This window comes from Chiroxiphia lanceolata, chromosome 1, assembly GCF_009829145.1.
Source record: "Chiroxiphia lanceolata isolate bChiLan1 chromosome 1, bChiLan1.pri, whole genome shotgun sequence".
Lineage (NCBI taxonomy): Eukaryota > Metazoa > Chordata > Aves > Passeriformes > Pipridae > Chiroxiphia > Chiroxiphia lanceolata.
In genome coordinates, this window is record NC_045637.1 from 129,465,348 (window position 1) to 129,488,165 (window position 22,818).

Here is a 22,818-nt window from a genome sequence, read left to right on the forward strand (position 1 = left end):
GTATCTTTTGCTCTGCCTTTTTTTCTCATTTATTCTGGCTGCATACACTGAACAGCAACGTTGTCCTGAAGCCAGAACTTACTTGTCCCTCTATAGAGTGGCTGCAGCAGCAGCCAGGTAGGTCAGGATGGTAGGCTACACAGCCAGTCAGGCTCTTCTTGGTGCTGGAGCCATCACCCTGAAGGCTCTGAGGGCAGCTCCTTCCACCCACCCTTCCGTTCCCTGGGGTTTGTGCCAAGCACTTTGGTGCCAGGCCGACTGGCAGTAGTGTGTGTGGGTCTGGTGCTCCACACTCACCTGCTCGTGGGGAGCCAGGCTGGGGCTACAGCTGTTACACGTTGCAATAAAGAGCCTCAGAGCTCTGTTGGCCTCAGGAAGGGACATACAGGTGGTAAATGACTGGAATTGCTGGTGTCCAAAAGGAACATTACTCTCTTTTAAGAAAGCTGCTGATAAAAGGATAAATGATCTCAGTCTGAGTAAATTTGGGCAACCAGTCTGTTTGTCATCAGATAAGTCAAAGACTTCCTTTGAACAAGGTGGAGTTGAGTATATGTGAGAAATCTCCTTTAGATACCTCTTGCAGCGACAAGAATTTTTAAAGACAAATTTTGTCAAAGTCCTTCATCTAGTAAATTATTTCATGTGGCCAGGTGTTAAGACCAGCGATGTTTTTTAAACCATTAATGGCTGTTTGCATTTCAGGATCGAGATTTTACATTGCAGCTTCAGTAATTAGGGTTAAAAGGCACCAACAGAGTTTGTTTTCTTTGTTATCTAGAGGGGATTCTCTTAGTCATAATTGTAAATTATAATCTTCAGTAAGACAACAGCCTACTCGAATGACATCTCGTTACTTTACTGAACTATGAACCAGCTTCAAAATTTGCAGTATTTAGAGAATTAAAAAGAAGTGCAACAATATGGGAAGGAAGTTATATGCTTTGTAAAACTATCCAAAAATATGTCTAATTCCACCTGTAATAGCAATACAATAATATTAACAGCTTTTGCTTACCGAACCCTACATTTGGTATTAAAACAAAGTAAGATATTTTGGATCAGAATATTGTGAAATCTAATAAAAATTAACAAATCTTGGTAGAGCTTTCACCTTTGATGAAAATCTGAAACAGATTTTCAACTGTACTTTAGAAGGGAAGAGAAAGCTTGAGACAACATATCAAAGAAATCAGAGGAAATGAAATTCCTACTTTTACATTGCAGTTACTGCTAAGGTATGAACACTTGGCTACAAAAAGAGAGACAGCTGTTAGGATCACCAGTATTAATGAATACATGTTTAAAAACAAAGGGATGTCTATTCGTCGAGTTACTTTGTTGTGACTTTGCAGTAGCTACACTGCACACAGATGCATTTCCATTTTACTCTTGAGAAAACTTGACTAAAAATTTTTAATGAATCCAGAAATCAGAAGGAAGAAAAACAACCAATTCCCATGGTTTACATCATTTAATGTAAAAAATTGTGCTTTCTCTGTCAAAGATTGGGGGGTGATGGCGTTAATTACACTGTATTATTGCAATCTTCCAGTGCCACCTTGTGGCGTAGCGTAATACTGCAAGAGGCATCCAACATCACATTCGCCAAGCATAAGCGGCCAGTTATCCATGCAGCGATCCATAAAGATAACAAATTGAGAGCTGGAAGAAAGTTTTCATCTTGGATACTAAACAACCTTCTGTCCCTGCCACAAGAAAATTTTAGCTTTTGTTGGTACAGAGTACCACCCATCACACCTAATGCTGATATTTGGGCATTACTCAAAGGATGCTCCCCAAAAGCAGTATGCAAAAAGACTCCCAGGGAGGCTTTACAACAGGCCATGTCAAAGTACATTATCACTGCTCTATGTTACACCATATAATATACCACCAAGGACGTATTTCTTGATTTAAACCACTGTTGTTGTGGAACTACAGCGTAATGGAATGTATCACCACAGGCAAGCATCATCAGATTTGGACATCTATTCCAGTGCCTGACTACTCTCACTGTGAAGATTGTTTCCCTAAGCCCTCCAGGATTTGTCTTGCTGCAGTCTGAGGCTGTGTTATCAAACCATGCTCACAGCAATGGGATCATGGTTTCTGACTAGAGCCCTTCCACACTGCAATGGAAGGGCAGTGCACTGCTATGCACGCACACATAATACCTTGGTGATAAGTGCTTTCCGCCAACAGATAAGTGGACTTCTTCAAGCTGCAAGTTAAGAGATATACATCATCCAGAAATAAAACCGATTAATATCATTGACAAATATTCCAGAGGACATAATGTTTTTGAATAGGGAAGGCATATCTTTGAAAAGTGTACAAGGTAAATAGATGACAGCAGCTGTAGAAGTCATACTGGCAACAGCTGCAGACCGGCTCAGATTGATCCTGTGAGCTGTGATTTGGGGAGGGTCAGTCCAGCTCCCCAGGCTGGCTAACCTCACATCCTACTGTGAAACTGCCCATATCAGCTATACAAGACTTGCAGTGATGGCAAAGATATTTGGAGGACATAAAAAATTAAACCAGTGGGAACCAAGTGGCTTGATTCCCATGAGTCTGAAAATCCATGAAACCCACAAATGACACATGTACGAAAATAATCTTCAGGTTGCTAAGGCAGAATTTATTAATAAGATCAAAATCAGTCCTGGATAACTATGTCTCAGATGATCATGTGGTGCCAGCCAAGCATTATACAGCAGGCCTTCTATTGGGATTCCTGTTTTGGAAAATCAACCATTTACCCTACTGACAGATCCATCTTTTACTTTTCATGCTGTACTTCTTACAGTTCTGTGCTGACAAATCTGTTGTTTCTTGTCATCTGTCGATAGTATATATTATGTCATTTTCAAAGGTGCTGAGCTTATGTAGTGTACCACTCATAAGGTAATAGGATCATAAAATATAATTGTAAGAAGCACATTTTCAGAAGATTCATCTTCCTCTTGAGGACATAAGATGTGTCCATGGTTTTATATCCCCACATAGATTTAAGGAGACTATCAGATGCTGACAGAGGCCTGATTTAAACAGCAGTGGTGTTTAAATCTAGTAAGGTAGCCATCATCATTCCAGCTTCCCAGGTAAATTGAGGCTTACAGAGGAGGACAGTTGTAAGATGAATGACAATACTCTTCTTAGACAAGCATATGCTAAATACATAGGTAGCAAAACATGGATGTACTGTTTTTTCAAGTTTGGATTATTTTCAGATTCAAATATATAGTATACAAGGTATACTCTGCAATAACAACAGAGTGTTTAGATTAAAAACTGCTTATCTGAGCTGGCTAGTTTCAAACACTGCAGTAAAATACATTGAGTAAATTTGGATTCTCTAGATCAGCTAGTCTTAAGGTGGAATTACATTTAAATTCAAGGCAGGGTGGGAATTTTGTAGTTCAATTAGGTTTAAAGTTCAGCTAATTTAAAACATCACCAGCATGGTACGGTGTGCTTGGACAAAACAGATATACAGCTTTAGAACTTGTTCAGTTTAAGGACCACAGACTAAAATTTAGTAAATCCTCGAGCGTGGTAGTTCAAATTTCTAGTTTGAATTAAATCTACAGATAATAATGTTTAACTGGATTCAGTATAAAACTGGTCTGAGAGAGTGATAAATAGGTCACTGTTTGCTTTCCATTTGAGTGTTAGGCACTGCAACGGTAGATTAATTACCCTTAATTAACTATCTCCTTTGTAGAAGCTTGGAGCAAACTATCTAATGAGACCAGAAGGAGAACGGAGGCTACTTGATTCACTTAATGCACAGGTATCATCTGTACAATTATCTGCCCTTTGAGCAGATGGGGTGCGCTCACAGCAACCGAGCTCCTGACCCTGGTGAACGTGACAAATTGGGGGAACTTGAGGAGACAGAAGAGCACCACCAATACACATGGAGACATCACAGCCAGTCTCAGCCATGCACTAAGAGCACCTATGCTACTAAATAGTGCTACATCAGGGCATCATTCATCTGAAAAGGAGCGGATATCTCCAGTAAATGGGTTCCCTGAACTGTAGGATGTCCCTATATTCTTTTTCAACAAGGATATCCCTCAGTGGACAAGGAACCTAGCTTATATTGTAAACGAGATACACTACAAAAAGATTCAATTGTCAGGGACACAGATAATCCAGTTTCCAATGCCATGGAAAACTGGCCAGTGTTTTCTATGCCAAGTGTAATAGTGTTGAACCTCTGAATGCTTCTAGATAGTTTCTTTTACAACATCAAGGAGGATATGGTAGCTGTGGACCATGACGTTAACAGTATCAAAGGAAGAAAATGTAATCTTTTGTGCTGGGGAGTAAAGTGTACTCTGAAATCACCACAGAGCCAGAGAAAAGATACATTTTAAAAGCATGGCTAAGAAAGCAGCAAAGGCAGAAAGGTTAATTTTTTTTTAACTCTTTGGAATAGCTGAAATCTACGTAAGAAGGAAGGAAAAACCAAACTGGAACCAATTCATTGATTCATCTAAAGCTATAGAGAAGGTTTTGAATAAAAAACAATATTAAAAAAATATAATAAAGAAAATAAAATCAAGGAAAGTCAATACTTGCGAAAAAACACATACTCTTTCCAACCATCTGTAATGTTATCCCTCTCTCTCTTTCTATCCAAATGCATGACATTCCCCTTCACCAAGTCTGCAGCTCTGGCAAGGCACCTGAGCCTCTTGTGTGTGGTATCTGACTGCCATGCTTTTTGAAGGGAGGCTCTCTCTGCTCTGTCCCTCTGAGGACTCATAAATTCCCATTAAGAAGGGGTTATATGCATGACAGCCCCTGGAAGCAGAGCTGCTTTGCCTCCATGATGACATGCCAAGGGGATTCAAACACCCAGAGCACCTGCAATTTCCAAGTCCTTTCACAGGCAGCAGATACTCCTGTTCATGACATAAGGCCCAGCTCCAGAACTGACAGCTGAGAACAAACAGTGCCTGGTTTTCTGAGAGAGTATCCTGAGATGGGATGAGAGCTGGAGCATCCAAGACTTTAGGACCTTCTTGAAAAACACAAAGCCTGCAAGCACCATGATCTTGAGGACTAACTGAAGGGTCTGTTCTTTGCTCACAGCCATAGCTAGGGAAACGAAAAACAACAAATTGTTCTTAGTAAGGAGTCACAAGGAATAAATGTGTGGCATTAGATAAAAATTTCCTCCTCACTGGACTGGGAAAAGTCCTGAATTTTCAGGACTGCTCCTGAATTTTCATTTACTTCAGACGTTCCCTGCTTCTGCTGCAAGATTCTGGTGGATAAATCAGGCAAGACCATTATAGTATAGTGGCAGGATGGAATCATATAATGTGTGTGACAAAGCCATGTCTGTTGTGCAGAAGGGTGTCAGAGGTACCTACTGTGTCCTATTCTCAGGACTGCCTTAGAAAACAGTGTAGACATTGGCCACTTATGATTGCATAACATAACAGTTTGGAGAGCCCACAGAAAAGCCATGATTGACTCAGCTCCAAGCAGTGACTTGTAAAGGGGCCATAATATAACCTTGTGTTACATGCACAGTGACTGTGTGCCTAGGACCAAAAGAGTTGAAAGAATTACCATGAACGGTATTTGACTTCAAAAACAGGAACTACATAAAAAAGAGAAAGCTAGGAAAGAGAAATGTAAATGTAACAGGCGAAGGGGTAAAAATATTTATATGGTGTGGAAATTGTTTTAAGATGTCACATTAGAGGCTCTTAATAAGCTGGTAACAACTATCACAAAACTTTAAAAGGAGTGAAATCACTAGTCAGTTATAGTAAACAACATGGTGAAGAAAGATTTTAAAAGTAAAAAAGAAAAAAAAATACATTCATCCAAGTGAGGAAAAGAGATTATAAAAACTGGTAAGTTTAAAGAAAACCACAAGGAAGCCCAAAATATTTTTAGGAGCAATTTATTGAAGGCATAAAAATGCTTCATAAAAGAACTCCTTTAAAACACCTCAGAAGTAGGAAGGCTGCCAGCTAGTTAGTCAGGCAGATATATGATCAAGATGTAAAAGGAATGCTCATGGAAGATAAGGTTGAAAATGTTTAATGAATTTTTCCGCTACTGTTCATGGTGGAGGATCTGAGGGAGGCTCAGGCACCAGAGCACTTTATATGGGATAAGAATATGATGATCTATCTCAAAATTGAACATTAGAAGAAAATATTAAAAAAAAAATTACAAAATAAGTTGCAACAAATCAGTTTCCAGAACTAAACAGCATTCACCTGGGACACCCAAAGGAATTCAAGTAGGAAATTGCTGAAGAGCCAACTTCATTTCTTGTCTTAAAACAGACGCCAGCCTGAGTTTGTGCCAGACTTTCATGAAATTTTTTCTAAAATAGTTGTTGACATGAACCTAGGAAATCTGTTTTCCATCATAGATAAACTGGCAGAAACTACATTAAAGAACAAAATATATAGACTCAGAAATCAGCAAGGTACATTGCAGAAGGGTCAATATGGTGGAAAACCATGCTTTGTAAATCCACATTTCTTTGAAGAGTCAATTAATATGTAAACAAGGATACTGTAGTGCAGTAGGAATATGTGGATTTCTTAAAAACTTTAGTTAAACTCTCTCCATAAGGGCTTTAAAAACATAATGTTTGCCTGGAGGAAGGTGGAGGTTCTGTTATGAACTGAAATTTTTCACAATGGTGGGATTTAGCCATGGGGCTCATAGGGATCCATGTAGGCATTTTTGGTGCTCAAGAGATTTGCAAATGGTCTGGAAAGATCATTATATTGATACCAAATTATTCAGGACTGGAAAAAATTAAGATAGCACTGAAGAGTTATGAAGTGATCTCTTTTACAAGTGGCTTGCATATAGAGTGGTAAACAAAATGTAAAGTGAAGTTCAGTGCAGGCAAATTAAAATTTATTTTATTTAAACATATGCTCAAAACAAGCTTTTCATACTCAGGAAAGAGATGAGTGGAAAGTTCAACATAGCAGTCTGTGGAAATCATGAAGACAAACAGATCTTAAGGACCAAAAAAAAAAATGAAAAAGAACAAAGAAGTCAGAAAACAGGCGTACATTGCTCACAAATAGTTACTACATCCCCATCATTGACTGTGCATAGGTCTGTTTGCTCTATCAGCAAATGGCTTTAACAGAAGTAGAAAAGCTGCAGCAAAAGGTAAGATCACCACTGTGTTGCAGCTTACACATGAGAAAAGCCTCTACAAACCACCTCCTCTGTAGTAAAACCAGTGACAAAGGAAAAAAATGATGTGAAGAAGGAAAGCAGGCCATGATTTTGCACTCTTCTAAATACAAGACTTGCTAACCCAGTGAAATGAGAAGGTATTATTTTTTAAGACAAGTGAAGGTCAAGATGTAAGTAAATTCTGCAGCTCATATCCAAAGAATGTGCAGGTTGCATATCTGAAAGAACTGAAAAAGAAACAACTGTATGGAAGACAGAGCCATCAGGCTCAGGGTTTAATAGTGACTGTAGCCCAGCTGCACCCTTATAGGCCAGTCAGTATTCAAATTGCTGGGTACATGAAGATGGGAAACTTTATTCTTGTACACTTCCTTTCAGTATTTACTGTCAGAGACAGACTTTCAGGCTAAACAGGTTTTTTATGTGTCCAATCATCCTTATACTGCACAAAACATGAGACTGGAAGAAACCATTTGAATCACTGAGTCCAGTCCTCAGAAGGACAGGCCTCCAACAGCAGCTGAGCTCTGCCCAGCTCTGAAAGGATCTACTGCACCAGCAGCCTCCAGGAGCTGTAAAAATATGCTTAAAGCATAAGCATACTTATGCTTAAACCATAAGTAAAAGTCAAAAAGACACGACTGTAATGCATTGCCTGAAGAGAACAGGAGAGGTGAAGAGCACCACCTCTCTTCTACATCCCCACCCTAGCAAAGCAGAATTCAAAAACAGATGATACTACATGACACAGGAGACTAAAAACCCAGAATTTTTTTGCTGATCTACAGTGGCTGAAAAAAAAATCCCCTTGAAATGCATCAACTCTTTTGTTCTCATATTCCAAAAATACAGATGCCACTATTAAAATGTCTGACCCCACTTTTTCCTTTCTCTGTTGAAATTTTTGTTTGGGTGCATCTGGGTGACTAAGGCAAGAGAGATGCCAATTTCTGTAAAAGGAAATGGAAGTGCTGTTATTCAACTCTGCTATACAATCACTAAATCTTAAAGCTTGTCTCATAGTGGAGGAGCAGTGAAGCAGGAAATTGCTAATGCAAAGTGTATAAGAGACGATCCACTACAGCAGGATTCAGGCTTCATCCCAAAAGCCACTGTTGCAAAGAAAAAAAGAAGAAACACATGAGCAGAGGAGAACAGTATGAAAACTAAGCAGTTTTCCAAAGCAGCAGGAAAAAAAAAAAGGACCCAAACTAATCATTTTACTACTGTAAATTAAACTTTAAAAGTTTGTGTTATTAATTTGTGTGCAGTGATCAGTCTTCAGTATTGCACACAGCTGACACACAGCTCAGCTCCCAGAACCAAAACCGTACCAGTTTTAAAGATTTCTAGCTAAAAGTAGCTCACTGTCCCTGTGGGGTTCATGTGACCCTACATGCAATGCTGGCGGGCAGTTCTGGGCTGTTTCTGCAGACTCACTCAGAACATATAATTCTTCAGTGCAATTCTGTGTGAAGAGATAAGTTTCTTAGATCCCTGCATAATCCAGGGCCTTTAAGCACCTCCTTTAATTCAGTTCACTTATGCAGTAACATACATCAATGGTACTATTAGCACTATTTATATTAGGCACCATTTAAATGCTTTCAGAGTCACAGCTTGTATACCTTCAGATATGTGACCAGCTGTGTCTGGCAGGTATAGTCAGGTACAACTACATATGATGACTGGCTGCACTAAAGCTGTTCATCTGCAGAAGTCTTCACTACAAAAAGCCGCTGTGCAGAGAAATTATGTCATCTTTTTTCTGAGGTAATGTAAAACATAAGATTCCCAATCAAAATTGACTTCGCACTATTTTCACTACCCAGCTGCTGTAGTTTCTGTGGTGAATGTTTTCATCTCTTCATGACACTGCACAGACCGCTCTGTAAGCCCAAAATGGAATCTTTCATATCTCAGATTGTCTCTGGTGTCTTCTCACCAAAGGGAGGCTGGGCATCCTTCTAGAACCCTGCTTACTGGAGACATATGCTATGAGTAGAAGTTTATCTATATTTTGGATTAACTGTAGTATCATTTGGGGTTTTTTTGTTCTTTTTAATTTTTTTTACCTATCTATGGAAAAACATGGAATCCTCTGCAGAAATAATTTGCTAAAAAATTCAGCCTTCAGGATGTAGCTGCAGCCACAACAGACAGTTTTCAGACTATTTATATCTGTGTTATGACAGTACTTTAACAGACCTTAAATACGGAACCACATAATGCACAGTGCTTCACTCTCAACTGTGTGATGTGTTCATGTGTTTTAATACCTAACATGTAGAGAGATTCACAAATGTTAAACAACTCATTCTCACAACAACAATTAAAGCAGAGAAGTCTGGCAAGGGAATTGCAAGTTGGAAAATGTAAGGGCTTGAATATACTCAAATCTCAATAGAAAAACAAACACTAGTTTATTCAACATAAAGCTACATCTGGCTGCAGCCTTAAGGTTAAACTGAGGTTTGTACCCGTAGAAAGCAACTAACCTGGTGCACTGTTATGCCAACAGATGCTGCTATGGGTGAAATTTCCAAAGGTTTTGTTGAGCTTGTGATACAAAGCAAAAAGCTTCATATTCTTCATACCCCTCTGAGCACAAACCAGAAGCATTTATTTCCAGAGGGACTGTTCAGTTGATCCTTCACTCTTAAATAGTGTTTTCAGTACATATAAAATGGATGTAGTTTGGGCAGTATTTTCATAGTTATCGTTTCTTAAGGGCAGCCATCAGAACTCTGACCTGCCAGCTTTCTTGGCTTCACAGTCAAAGGACCAAGGCAGGGATCTCCAGAGAGCAATTCATCTTGCATAACTCAAACATGAAGATTTAGAGCTCTTTGACATTTGATTTATCTTTGTGACAGCAATTAGACACTTACTTAAGTCAGAGTATATTGTGGTTTCAAGATGCCGTATTTCTTCATCAGCTGAAGAAGAGAGGACAAAACAGATTAGATCCTAGCTTTCACACAACCAAAGTTGGAGAGTGTGAAACCCATTTCTTGTGTCTTCTAACTTGCTGGAATCATTAACTGTGGATTTTAAATTACGATATCTAGGCAACCCATTGCCTGAATTTGCTTCCAGACACTATTATCCTAACTTTAAAGCCCAAATTACTTAATGGTCAGAAAGGCCTGAGGTACCAATCCGAAATCACTTCAAAGATCACATCACAAAGCCTTTTATTCTTCTTCAATACGAATGTTAAGCAGTCATCAGTTAAGGAATGATGTAAACCTTTTGCTCAGATACAGGCATCTACATCATGTCACCACAGGTATATGTGGAACAAACCAGGAATATTTACTGTCAGGGACAAGCAGTTATTTTCAAATGCAGCCAAGGTGTTTTCAGCAGGGGAATTACTCACATGCTACTTTATGTAAACAAGAAGCTTTTTTATAAGCTCCCTGGGATAGTTATCTATTCTGCTAAGAAGCCTGTCCACCTCAGCCACCCAGTTAAAAATAAATGAATAATATAATGCACAAAGACTTCAGGTGCAGTTTTGCCATCCTAATTCTAGGCAAAACAATTTCCTGTTCAGTGTTTAACACAACAGATTTAAGTGAGTGAGTAATGTAGTCATACACCTGCTCTAAATACCACCTTGGACTCTGCCACAAGCCAGTACCTGGAAGTTCCCAATCTGGGGATTTCTGTCTTGGGTCATTTATTGCTCTCTTAAACTGAGATGCCCTAGTAGACATGAAAATAAACAGATGCCATGACAAGCAGTCCAAATATGGCAAAAACCAGTGTGGTGAAGCAGCAACTCAAGTTTATGTAACATTTGGCCTCTTCTAGAAGAGGAATAATAGATAAATCGATTAATAGACTAATATTCACTGTGTAGCTCTGCTGACAATCTTTTTTCTAAGTCAACATCCTCACGAGGGGAAGCAGAGGGGTAGGTACAGCTCTCTTCACACTTGTGACCAGTGACAGGGCTTGAGGAAACAGCATGAAGCTGAGTCAGGGGAGGTTTAGTTTAGATATCAGAAAAAGGTTTTTCATCCAAAGGGTGGTTGGATCTTGGAACAGGCTCTTGGGGACTGTTCTGTGCAGCTCCAGGGGTTGGACTCGATGATCCTTCTGTGTTCCTTCCAACCCAGGATATTGTATGATTCTATAATTTTACTGCTGTCAATAAGCAAACTGTGTGATCTGTGTACCATTTGGGTGTTATATGCTGCCCACTTCACTCATCCATTGTACTCACTAGCAAAAGCCTGAAGAAAAATCATTCCATTTGTATCTATTTCTTATTCACAATTCCCACTGGATCCTCAGCTGTCAAAACATCCCTATGTTTGAAGGTATTCAAGCATTTCTGAACTAAAATTTGAATTTTCTCCTGTGTTAATTACAGGAACAACATGCTGAGCTGCTCTTCAATCAGAAGTCTCCTTTTTGCCCCATGAGAATGTGTGACATACAGCTTACGACACAGGAAAAGAAGTCACAGCTGTATTTAGCACTTAAATGAAATAGAACTTGCATGTTTCAGAGACCACTGCAAAAGAATTTAAAATAATCTCACAGATCAAAAAACATAACTATAATCTGCAGAAGTAGCATAATGTTGGTCAATCTTCACTCATCTTAGCTTTATGCTTTCTTCCACAGAGAGAAGTGACAAAGTTCTGAATTTCCCAGTTAGCAAACCTGCCAATGACACCAAGCTGTGTGGTGTGGTTGACATGCTGGAGGGAAAGGATGACAGGCATGAGAGGTGGGCCCATGAAGACCTCATGAAGTTCATGACTTCATTGGGGCAATTCCAAGCACAAATACAGACTGGGCAGAGAATGACTGAGAACAGCCATGTTGAAAAGGACCTGGGGTCCTGGTGGATGAAAGGCTGGACATGGCCCAGCAATGTGCACCTGCAGTCCAGAAAGCCAATTGTGTCCTGGGCTGCATCAAAAGCAACGTGGCCAGCAGGTCGAGGGAGGTGATTCTGCCCCTCTACTCTACTCTGGTGAGACCCCACCTGGAGTACTGCATCCAGTTCTGGGATCCTCAACACAAGAAGGACATGGATCTGTTGAAGTAAGCCCCGAGAAGGGCCAGAAAGATGATCACAGTTCTGGAGTGCTTCTTCAGGATGAGAGAGCTGGGGTTGTTCAGCCTGGAGAAGAGAAAGCTCTGGGCAGACCCTAGAGGACCTTCCAGAATATAAAGGGGTCTACAAGAGAGCCAGAGAGGGACTTTTTACAAGGACATAGTGATAGGACAAGGGATGATTACTGTAAACTCAAAGAGGGCAGGTTTAGGTTAGACATAAGGAGGAAATTAATTATTGTGAAGGTGGCAAGGCACTGGAACACTTTGCCCAGGGAAGTTGTGGATGCCGCATCCCTGGAAGTGTTCAAGGCCAGGTTGGATGGACATCTGAGCAACTTGATCTAGTGGAAGGTGTCTCTGCCCATGGCAGGGAGGTTGGAACTAGATGATCTTTAAGGTCCCTTCCAACCCGAACCATTCCATGATTCTGTGACTCTGTATTTCTATGATCCTACCGCAGGTACAACTGTGTAGAGGTGAAAGGAAAAGAAAAAAGATATATAAGCCCAGGTCCAAATAAAGAGGTAACAACACAGCAATGAGATGGGATGTGGCACTGTCCTTGCAAGGGAAGAGAATGGAGATGGACAAGGCAAGCGAGATGAAAGCAAAAAATGGTTTATGATTGTAAACAGCTTCATTGTAAAGGGAAGTGAAAAGGTCATTGGACTGGAATCAGTGACTGACAAAGATGAAAGAGAATGCTGTGTGATGAAAGGATTCCTATTATTTGTAGCAACAAGTTCTTGAAAATGAGAATACTGTAGTCCTGTGTACGTGCTGATGCTAGGTGAGCTGCTAGTGAAAGACTGTATGAAAGTGACACTACTCAAGGAGAAACAGGGCAAAAAAAGATTGAATGAAAAGATCAGTGCATGTATGGAATTGCTGCTAAACTTCTTAAAGAACTAGGGGGGGTAGGAAAGTGTCTACCACTGTATGCCTTTATAAAAGTGTTACTTCTGTTCATCAGAGCACACTGCAAAAGCAGCCATCGAGAAAGTGCTGCAAGAAATCAAGAACTGCAAGAAAGCAAGAGGCAAGAGTTTGTACAAAGTTCCCAAGAAAACAACTTATTCAACCCACCACTACTAGAAGGCCAGTCTGTGAGAAGGTGTTTGTGGCTTAGCAAAAGGTGTGGCTAATGTTTGTGGCTTAGCAAAAGTATGTCTCCAATGATGCTGGTAATGAGATGTCGGCTTGGAGTCAACCATCCTGCAAACCCATGGAAAGAAGGTATGCCAGGCTACTGAAGAAAGTCTCATGGAGCTGGCAGGTAATTGCATGGGTTCAGATGTAGTCCAAATCTTGTTACAAGGGTTTCTACTCAAGTGTCTGTCTGAATTCCACTTCAATTCTAGACAAAGAGAAGAGAAAAAATAGGGAGCACTAGGAGAGTAAGAGTAAGAAAATAAAATAAAAAAAAAAGAGTAGTACATAATGAGAGAAAAAGACTGTAAATGTCTTCAGGATAAGCAGAGCTGTGCAAATGGTGGTATTGCCTCCTAAATAGCTGAGTGGTAAAAATGTGAGGCATTAGTAGGTAAGCTCAGTCAAGCAGCTGTGGGAGCAGGTGAATGAGGAAGGGACACAGGAGAGGAACTGCCTGCAAAAATGCTGACTAGGGGAGAGAATACACAGTCTAGAGGAGTCTGCAGATTGCTCTCTTGCCTTCCTCTACTCATAAGCCAGAGCTGCAAAGTCTGAATGAAACAACCCCCTCTCCTTTTTCATCCCACAGGAGGAGCTGCCAGAACAGCAGGTGTTTCAGCGTGTGCAGGTCCTGTAGGTCCTGTCACTTTCTTGTAGCCTTTCATGAGTCTAAGTTTGCCTGCATGTTCGTGCCCACATAAAACAGGGGAGTCAGACTCCAAAGACAGTCATCTGTCTTAGCTAAGCTAAAAGAATGAGAGATGCTAGCTAAAACAATGCCTGAAGGTACAGTGAGATTAGTTTGTAGTGCTGAGCCTCAGCTGGACTCTCTGGAAGCTGCAGCCTCTGGGTAGTGTGGCTCTGAATAATAAACAGGAAGAAAACACAGAGGTGTCAGTAGGATTTTCACCTTACAGAAAATGTATTAATTGTGTCAGCTAGCTACTTCTGTGCTGTACTGAAAGGGTGGTGAGACCATCTCTTACCATGGTGCTTCCAAACCATAAATTATCTGAAATGCCCTTGGTTGACTTTGCACAGAGGTAAGATGTTCTGTCCTGAACACAGTGACTGACACTGAGTCCTTTCCCTTTGGATCCAGGTCATCACATCACAGCATCCTTCCATATTACACCTTCTGATGATGGCATCTGTTTGGCTTCCCTAAGTAGGGGTGTGATTACCTGAGAACAATTAAGTAACAACAAGTGACCTATAAAATTCCTAAATGAGCTAATATTTGGTCAATATGCTTCAAAATACCTGTTTTACAAGGGAGTCCTGGTTATCTCAAGCAGATTACATTCATTTGAAATAATATATCAGGTTATGCACAGTCCTATTTTAACTTTTTAAATTTTTTATTGATCTTAAACAGAAATTCCTTTTGCCTTTGCAGTACTTCTTTCTTGATTCTTCATTGAGCATATAATAAAATATATATAAATATAAAATTTATATGTCTATAAATTCTTTGTTTGTTAAGTACCATAATGATTTCAGGATGATTTGTTGTGACAAATGCAAGATACTCTGTGCTACAACTATTTTGAGAGAGCTGTGAGCATTATCTGGCATTCCCTGAGTGTATTTCTCATTACATCCCATCATTTTATTGCCTTTCAACAATGATGTCCCTTGTCTTCATTCTAGTGTTGCCTTGGGGATAAAATAATGAGTCCTCAGACCATTTTCCTCTCTTTCTAAAGGGAAAGCAAAGTACCAGACAGAGAAGAAGATAAAAAAGCTCACATAGTAGAGAGCAGAGACGGAGATGGGACTATACATCAAAGAAATCGTGAGTAGATTTGATTCACGCCAGGTCCAGGTATCACTTGACTGATCTGTAAGAGACCCCAGCTTAGTCTCTTCTGCAAAACTCCATTGAAATAAGTTCAGGTTTCTCATGCTAACTGGTCGCTTTCTCTCTGTCTCAGTTGCTGGATTTCAAGTATCCCCACTGAGTATTTGAACACGGATTCAAAACAAGCATTCTATCTATTAGAAAATTGTATGATAGACCTTGGCATTTATGAAATAGAATGAAAGGCAATAAAATTTTGTTTTGTTGTTTACACTGCCAGTTGCTGGAGACCTTTCCATGGCTATGGTATCATCACTAATTTCCAGCATATAATACTGAAATTGAATTATGGATAACACATAATTTTCTACATCTTTAGCTGCCAGTTCTTGGTAGTCCTGTGAAACTGTACATCTTGAACTCTCCAGCATTTTAAACACGGTACTGTCTCTGCTTCAAGGACACATCTCTGTTCCCTCCTTTCATAGAATCATAGAATATGCTGAGTTAGAGAGGACCCACAAGGATCATCAAGTTCAACTCCTGGGCCTGCACAGGACCATCCTCAGGAGTCACATCATGTCCCTGAAAATGTTGTCTAAACAGTACTTGAACTCAGGTTTGGTGCCGTGACCACTTCCCTGGGGAACCTGGTTCAGTGCCCAACCATCCCCTGGGTGAAAAACCTTTTCCTGATATCCAACCTAAACCTCCACAACTCAGCTTCACACCATTTCCTCGAGTCCTGTCACTGGTCACAAGAGTGAAGAGATCAGTACTTGCCCCTCCATTTTCCCTTATGAGAATGTAAGACTGCAATGAGGTCTCCCTTCAGTCTCCTCTTCTCTAGACTTAACAAACCAAGTGACCTCAGATGCTTCTCATACAACTTCCTCTCCAGACCCTTCACCATCCTCATTGCCATCCTTCGGAGGCTCTCTAACAGCTTAATATCTTTCTTATACTGTGGTCCCCAAAACTGCACACAATATTCAAGGTGACGCCACCCCAGTGCAGAGCAGAGCAGGACAATTCCCTCCCTCAACCAGCTGGCGATGCTTTGCCTGATGCCCCCAGGACACAGTTGGCCCTCCTGGCTGCCAGGGCACTCCTGACTCATATTCAACTTGCCATCAACCAGGAACCCCAGATCCCTTTCCACAGTGCTGCTCTCCAGCCTCTCATTCCCTAATCTATACACACAACCAGGTGCAGAATCTTTGCAGACATTACCAGAACCATTCCTTTTCTTGTCCTCTTGGCACATCTCCATCTGCTTCTCCTTTTGTAGATTAGGAGAAGGCCTTCACTTCTGACCGCTGAAAGGCAAGTTGGTCATTGCTTCTCCCAGCTCTGCTTGCTTTGCTGAAATGGGGTCAGATCTAGCCCTCCCCAACTTCTGTTTCTGCAGGACTGACCCTGGTTTAGGGCAGCTGACAGTACAGCTGTGGGTGCTGCTGCCGTGGCTTCCAGTTGAATGAGTGTTTTGCAGAGACTGACTTGGTCAACATCTTTGTGCTGGATCCCCAGAGGTCTTTGTTTTCACCACCCAATGGGTATTTCAGTTCCCACTTCCTTTGACCAGGAAATAAATAACACTGGCTTTTCTCTGTGCAACTCAGAAATCAGTATCTGTTTGAAATTGCTGCTGTTGTCCTCTTTAAACTGCAGAACATGTGACAGCTTTATGCCCTAGCAACACAAAGCAAGGCAGACTATGCCATTCAAAACAATTTCCTCTTGCTGGGAATGAGTAGAAGCCACTTGTGATACAACACACACCTTCTCCCCATGGTATTCTGCAGCCCCACAGACTTCCTAACCCATGAAGAACATTCTAGGGAGGCTTGGAAATAGCTTGGGAGCTATAACTTGACATGGGAGGCATGAACATCACTTGTCAAAAGTACAGCAGATTGCTCAGGTTTACCTAGGGAAGTCAGAAATAAATGCATGATTTATGGAAGAAGTGTACAAAAAGAGAGGAGGTTCAAGCTCTGAACATAGCTGTTGTGGCTCATGATGAATCAGTCACAGAAAAAGACACTCACTTTTGTGGCAATGGATTTGTCATATACAGGATGGAAGAAGTCCTGTCAGAGATGGACTAGTGAAGAAAATGAAAACAGTTCAAATGTTATAGAAACCGAAGTTTTTAAGGTGGTTTAAACAGGTTTTAAAATGGCTTTTACCTTTTTGCAGAGTCACTGTCTCCCTCTTCCCGACACCCCCTGTGAAGCTATTGTCTCCCATACAGAGTGTCCTGGGAAGGTGTCCTGAGGTGTTTCCCATTGGCCTTTGTTAACCCCTTCCTGTGACTGGGTGTTCCTGTAAGCCCCTTGAGTCTTCTAATTGGTTACTCTGTGAATCCTCCTAAACCCTATAAATGTAGCACCCCCAACAATAAACTCCCTCTTGCCTCCTCTCCACGCTGGTGTGCTGTCTCTGTGCCTGCCATGGGACCACGTGCGTGGGGGGAGGGGAGGGCAGCTCTCCCCTCCAGCCTCAGGGACAGAAGAAAACCCTGAGAAAACCCCTGGAGTTCCCTTTCCCCATCCTTCAAGACGTCGGAATGGTTCTTCAGATGGAAATGGAACTAGAACTGGGCCAGCCCATGCTGTGGGTGGGGAAAGGGATACAGACACTTTCCTTTCAAATGTAATGAAAAAGTACAAAAGAGAGTTTCCATAAATTATTTCATCCTCCTTTTTGTGTATCCAAACCATTGCTTCAACCACTTACTGAAGGACTATACCATAAAGCTAAAGAAGCCACACACAACCACAGTGGAAGAAAAGGATACAACTATACAAACAAGAATAAAATATCCTGCCTTCTCATTTCACCTTCATAAAAATACATCTTGAGTGCAATTCTGATTTTCTTGCAATCAAATACCTATGGCTGTTACAGAGGCAGGGTTTCTTTGGATCCCACCCCAGTGCCACCAGTCTGGCCCTCCTCATCAAATGGGCTCTGCTCGTGTCTGCAGCTATTTCTGTCTTTAACCCCATCAAGTAATTTCTCTGTGGCCACAGAGACCCCACAGAGGATCTCAAAAAAACAAGCACAGCTCAAATGCATCATTTAGTCCTTGTCCTCACTTCCTTCCTTCTTTCCTTCCTTTCTTCCTTCATTCCTGTCCCTTCCCTGTCAATCAAAACTATATATTTTTGTTCCCATTGATACTGCTTTTACTTTTTCTTACACCTTGGGCCACTTTGAAGCTGTGGAGTGCAACTCTCATTGCTTCATCTTCAGCTGGTATCTCAAGTGCAAAAGCTCATTCCCAAGGGGGAAAACTATCCAAATGATCCTAAGACATCTAAACATTTCCAGTCACTATAGAACTATGGGTAAACAAGTAGATATGGGTTGTGAGACTCTAGGGAACAGGAGTAAACATTTTTGGGAGATAACCTTTTCTCTAGCATTTTTCTGCACTGGCACTTTCAAACATCTGCTGCATCCTGCCAGCTTTCACTGTGATACTGTTATAAATTATCAGTGATGTCCAGGTGGTGTTTGCATTACAAACCTCTAAGGAATATCTAGATTCTTCAGGAAGAGAAAATGTTAATTTGGTATCTTGTATTTTCCCCTCTAACGTGAATTCTCAGATTGATGTTGCAGGACAATGTAAAGAGCACTGACCTGCAGAGGGTTTTGTCTTCCAGATAAGACATTAAGCCAGAGTCTGCTACTTGCAGTCACTGAAGATACTGTGACACTTTTGTCTAAGGTGTATTATTTCCTCTACTCTTGTGAAATCCCAGCTGTGAACCTTACATTCATCCTATCTCTTTTCTCCTTAAAATTAAATTGGATAGGATGGTTTTCATTTCCTGTCCCCTCACTTCTTGTGTTGTGTGGCTACAGGCAGTTAAACAACCACAGTGTTTCACCCTGGAGGTGCATGTATCTCAGTAAAGGGTGAAATAATCTTCTATGAAAAGATTTACCTGCCTCACAGGAATGTTGTGAAGTTTAAGCCTTTTTTTTTCCTAGGAGAGGATTGAGATAAAAGGCACCATGAGTATACAGATGACCTGCGTATTCACAATGAATTGACAAATTTTGAATGCAATTAAGATCATAATTTTCTGAGATTTCAGTTTCCTTCATCATTTTTTGAGAGGAAAAATCAAAATAAAAGCAATTGAAAGGTAATCCAGACAGGAAATGAAAACCAACCACAGTGCTTTTCTTTAAAGGAAATAGCTCTTTCTGCCAGGCATGACCTCTACAGCATGTATAAAAACTATTGTGAAGGACCGCTGTCATATTAATGCATTTTCAGGTCTTTTTCTGCAGCTACTTTGAAGACATGTGACTCAGCTGTATTTCTTTCAATTCAGCAAAACTAGTGCTTGCTTTGAATACCAAAGGATTTTAAAAAAAAGAAACACAGAGAGATCTCTGTCAGCAGTCACACAGTCAGTGCAGTTCCTGATGAAAATTATGGCAGATGCTTAGGCTACATTGGCACCTTGCAATTTCATTCCTATTTCATTCAGTTTTGCAGACCTGGAGACTTGCCATTTGAGAAAAATTAAAACAGGGAACGTGCTTAAAATTGGATGCTAACATTGTTTTCAACAAACTTAGCAGATCAAGGGCACGGTTAGGTGTTATTCCATGCCCTCCTGGCAGAGGGAGACACCAGAAACCTCTCTAGTTATTACACTGGAGGATCATCTGCCTTGTAAGGATAACGGCTATTATTAATCCTTGTTTCTGGCAGCATCCAGCATGACTGAGATTCTTTCAAGTGCCAACAAAGATCAGTCCTTATCCTTATAGTCTGAAATTAAATTCAGTGTCAGAGGTAAGGGGAAGTAGTACAGGGTACAGAGTGCTCCTTAGGAGGGTCTGAACTGTGAGACAGCCAGGCAGTATCATGAGTAGGAATAACCTTGAGAATCCTCCAGTCTATTTTAGTCATACAGTGATTGTAGAAACTGACTGCTTCATTCTTGATGAGTTTTGTCAAGTACCTTCTGTGAAAGTAAGTATACACACTGTAGGAAGAAAATCAAGTGCAGTCTATTCTCATTTATTTTCAGGAGAATTTTTCAACTTGAAGTTTATTGAGACTTTGCAGAACAAACCCAAATTCTTCTTATTTAGACCCTCCTTTTAAAGTCTTAACTTTTTGGTTCTTTTTTTCAAAAGTAAATATAGGAACTATGGGTTGACCTCAAACCATAATTTACAAATATTTCATCTTAACCAGGTGTTTATTTTGTTTGCATTATCTCATCTCTTTCTTCCCTGGATATTTGAGGATTAGCATATGTTGTGGACAAGATCAAAGAGATCAATTTACAGTTTGTGAGCTTTATAAGGGAATAATTTGATTTTTGCAAACACAACACAGCTGTTGTGCATGCAAAAATCTACTTACTGAATGGTATGTAAAGAAAAGATTTCTACGTACTCTTTTGTTTGAAAGAATTGACTCTTCCATCTCATACAGAAATCGATTAAGATGAAAATGCAACCGGACTGTAATTTTTTTTAATCAATAGAGCTCCATGTCTCCATATTCTATTGAAGTAGGTTTTCAAAGCCCTTTTGTTCTCACCTGTCTATGAAAAATCATTCACAGCATCCTGGGTCTCAGCTCACAGTGACTGCCTGAATCCAAAAGGTAAAGCAGTCCATCCCTGTGGAGGACACCAGCTGTCTCATTGATTCTGCACAACTCTTGGCTGATGCTGAAGTAGCACTGGCATAATTTTCAGAAAGAGGTGTATAATGAGGTAGCACCATGTTAACTATTAGCAGGAAGAAGTAGAACATCTGGTCTAGAGAAAAAGAGGAGTCCAGACCTGAGCTACCAGCATCAAAGCATGCATCCGTGGGGCAGTATATGCCAGGATTCACTGTCTAGAAGCAACAGATTTGGGGGAGGAAAAGAGATGCAAAAATAAAGTAAAAATAATAGGAAGAGAAAATTCCTTTTCCAATGTATTTTTCTTCTAGAAGCTATGGTCCTGATGACTTAAAACCAGCCCTGTTAAAAGAAAGGATACTCAGAATAATCCTCATATAGTATAAATGCACAGTTATTTCCTCAATATTTTTTTTATATATCTGTCTCTATGCTTTCACAGACCAAGCTAACACTTTTATGTCATCCCACTAAGACCCCAGCTTGGTGCAACATTTTCTGTCCTTTTCAGGTTGCAGTTCTACAGCAGGAGTTTACAAATGCCAAGAAGCACCCAGTCTGTGAGCAGGGAGCAATCTCCTCATACACCTCTCCCACAGTCCGGAGGGATGAGGATGTAAACATTGAAAATTATTCATCAACACTTGGTGGAGACGCGGGGAGTGTTTTAAAAACAGAGACAGGGTAAGAAAAGAAAGGAAGTCACCCCACGCAGCCCTTGCTAACAGGTGCATTCACACCAGGTGTTGGCTCTGTTCTCCACTGACTATAACAGCAGGACACTGGCAGTTTTTGCAGTGGTACAGAAATGCCTGGGTATCTTTCAGCTTTACTTTTGTTGGATTCATACTTTTAAGAAATATTGGTTTATATCGATGAAACAAAAGGAGCAAGGAAGTGTCTTCCTAACATTTGTTAGGGACAAAACAATCTCTGCATCAGCTTCCAGAGTACAGCTTTCTCTTTGGTTGTAGTGTCAGATACCCAAGTGAGTGTATGGTACCCTCACAGTTCTCTCACCATCATTCTGGGCATGCTCCTTGTTGAACAAAGTTGCCTCCTAGAGGACTTATACTGAGGAATCTGGTCAAGTACCCATGATGCCAAGTCCTAGTGACAGGCATTTCACAATGAAATCAATCCTCTCTTACCGTCAGGTGACTCTGACCTGAGTTTTGCTGTTTGCTTCGGAAGGGTTAGGATTCCCAGCATTGCTCTATCCCATGACTAATTTAGAATTAACTGTCTAATTAACACAGCTTATTAGTTGCGTACCAAGACTTTGTCCTTTTTGCCTGTTCATCCCTGAGCTGTGATTTTTGCAAAGTATTATGAGATTGATTGATATTTTCTTACAATGCTAAATATGGAATAGTTAAATCTGCCAAGGACCTTTTAGACCGTATCTCTACCAACTTTCCTGCTGTCCCATCTGGCTGTTCATAGTATGGATTTGCCATGATCTGCTTTAACTGATACAACAAAGAAAAGCATTGTTGGAACATAAGACTCCCATGACCTCATTCAACCCCAATTAGGACTCCCTGAAGTCCCTTATTTCACATTGCAAGTAGTCAGATGCACAGTAGCAAGTTATCAGTTCCTTAGCCAGAATATTAATTTGTCATCCTCACCCATTTCCTCCTCTTCTACTCACAAACTGCTCCAGGTAGTTTCCAACTCTAAACTGCCTATTCTTTCTCTACTCCCCCCTCTGCCTGCTCAGAGCAAAACCTCATCTCCTTTCCTAATTATCTTCTCTTATCCTACTTTTGAACTTCAAAATATTCTGTGCCTTTGGGGATTTGCTAATCTAACTTTTCCTCTTTCCTGCTCACTTACTCTTTTAGGTCCTCCTTTCTTTATAAATACCAGGAACACTAAGGGT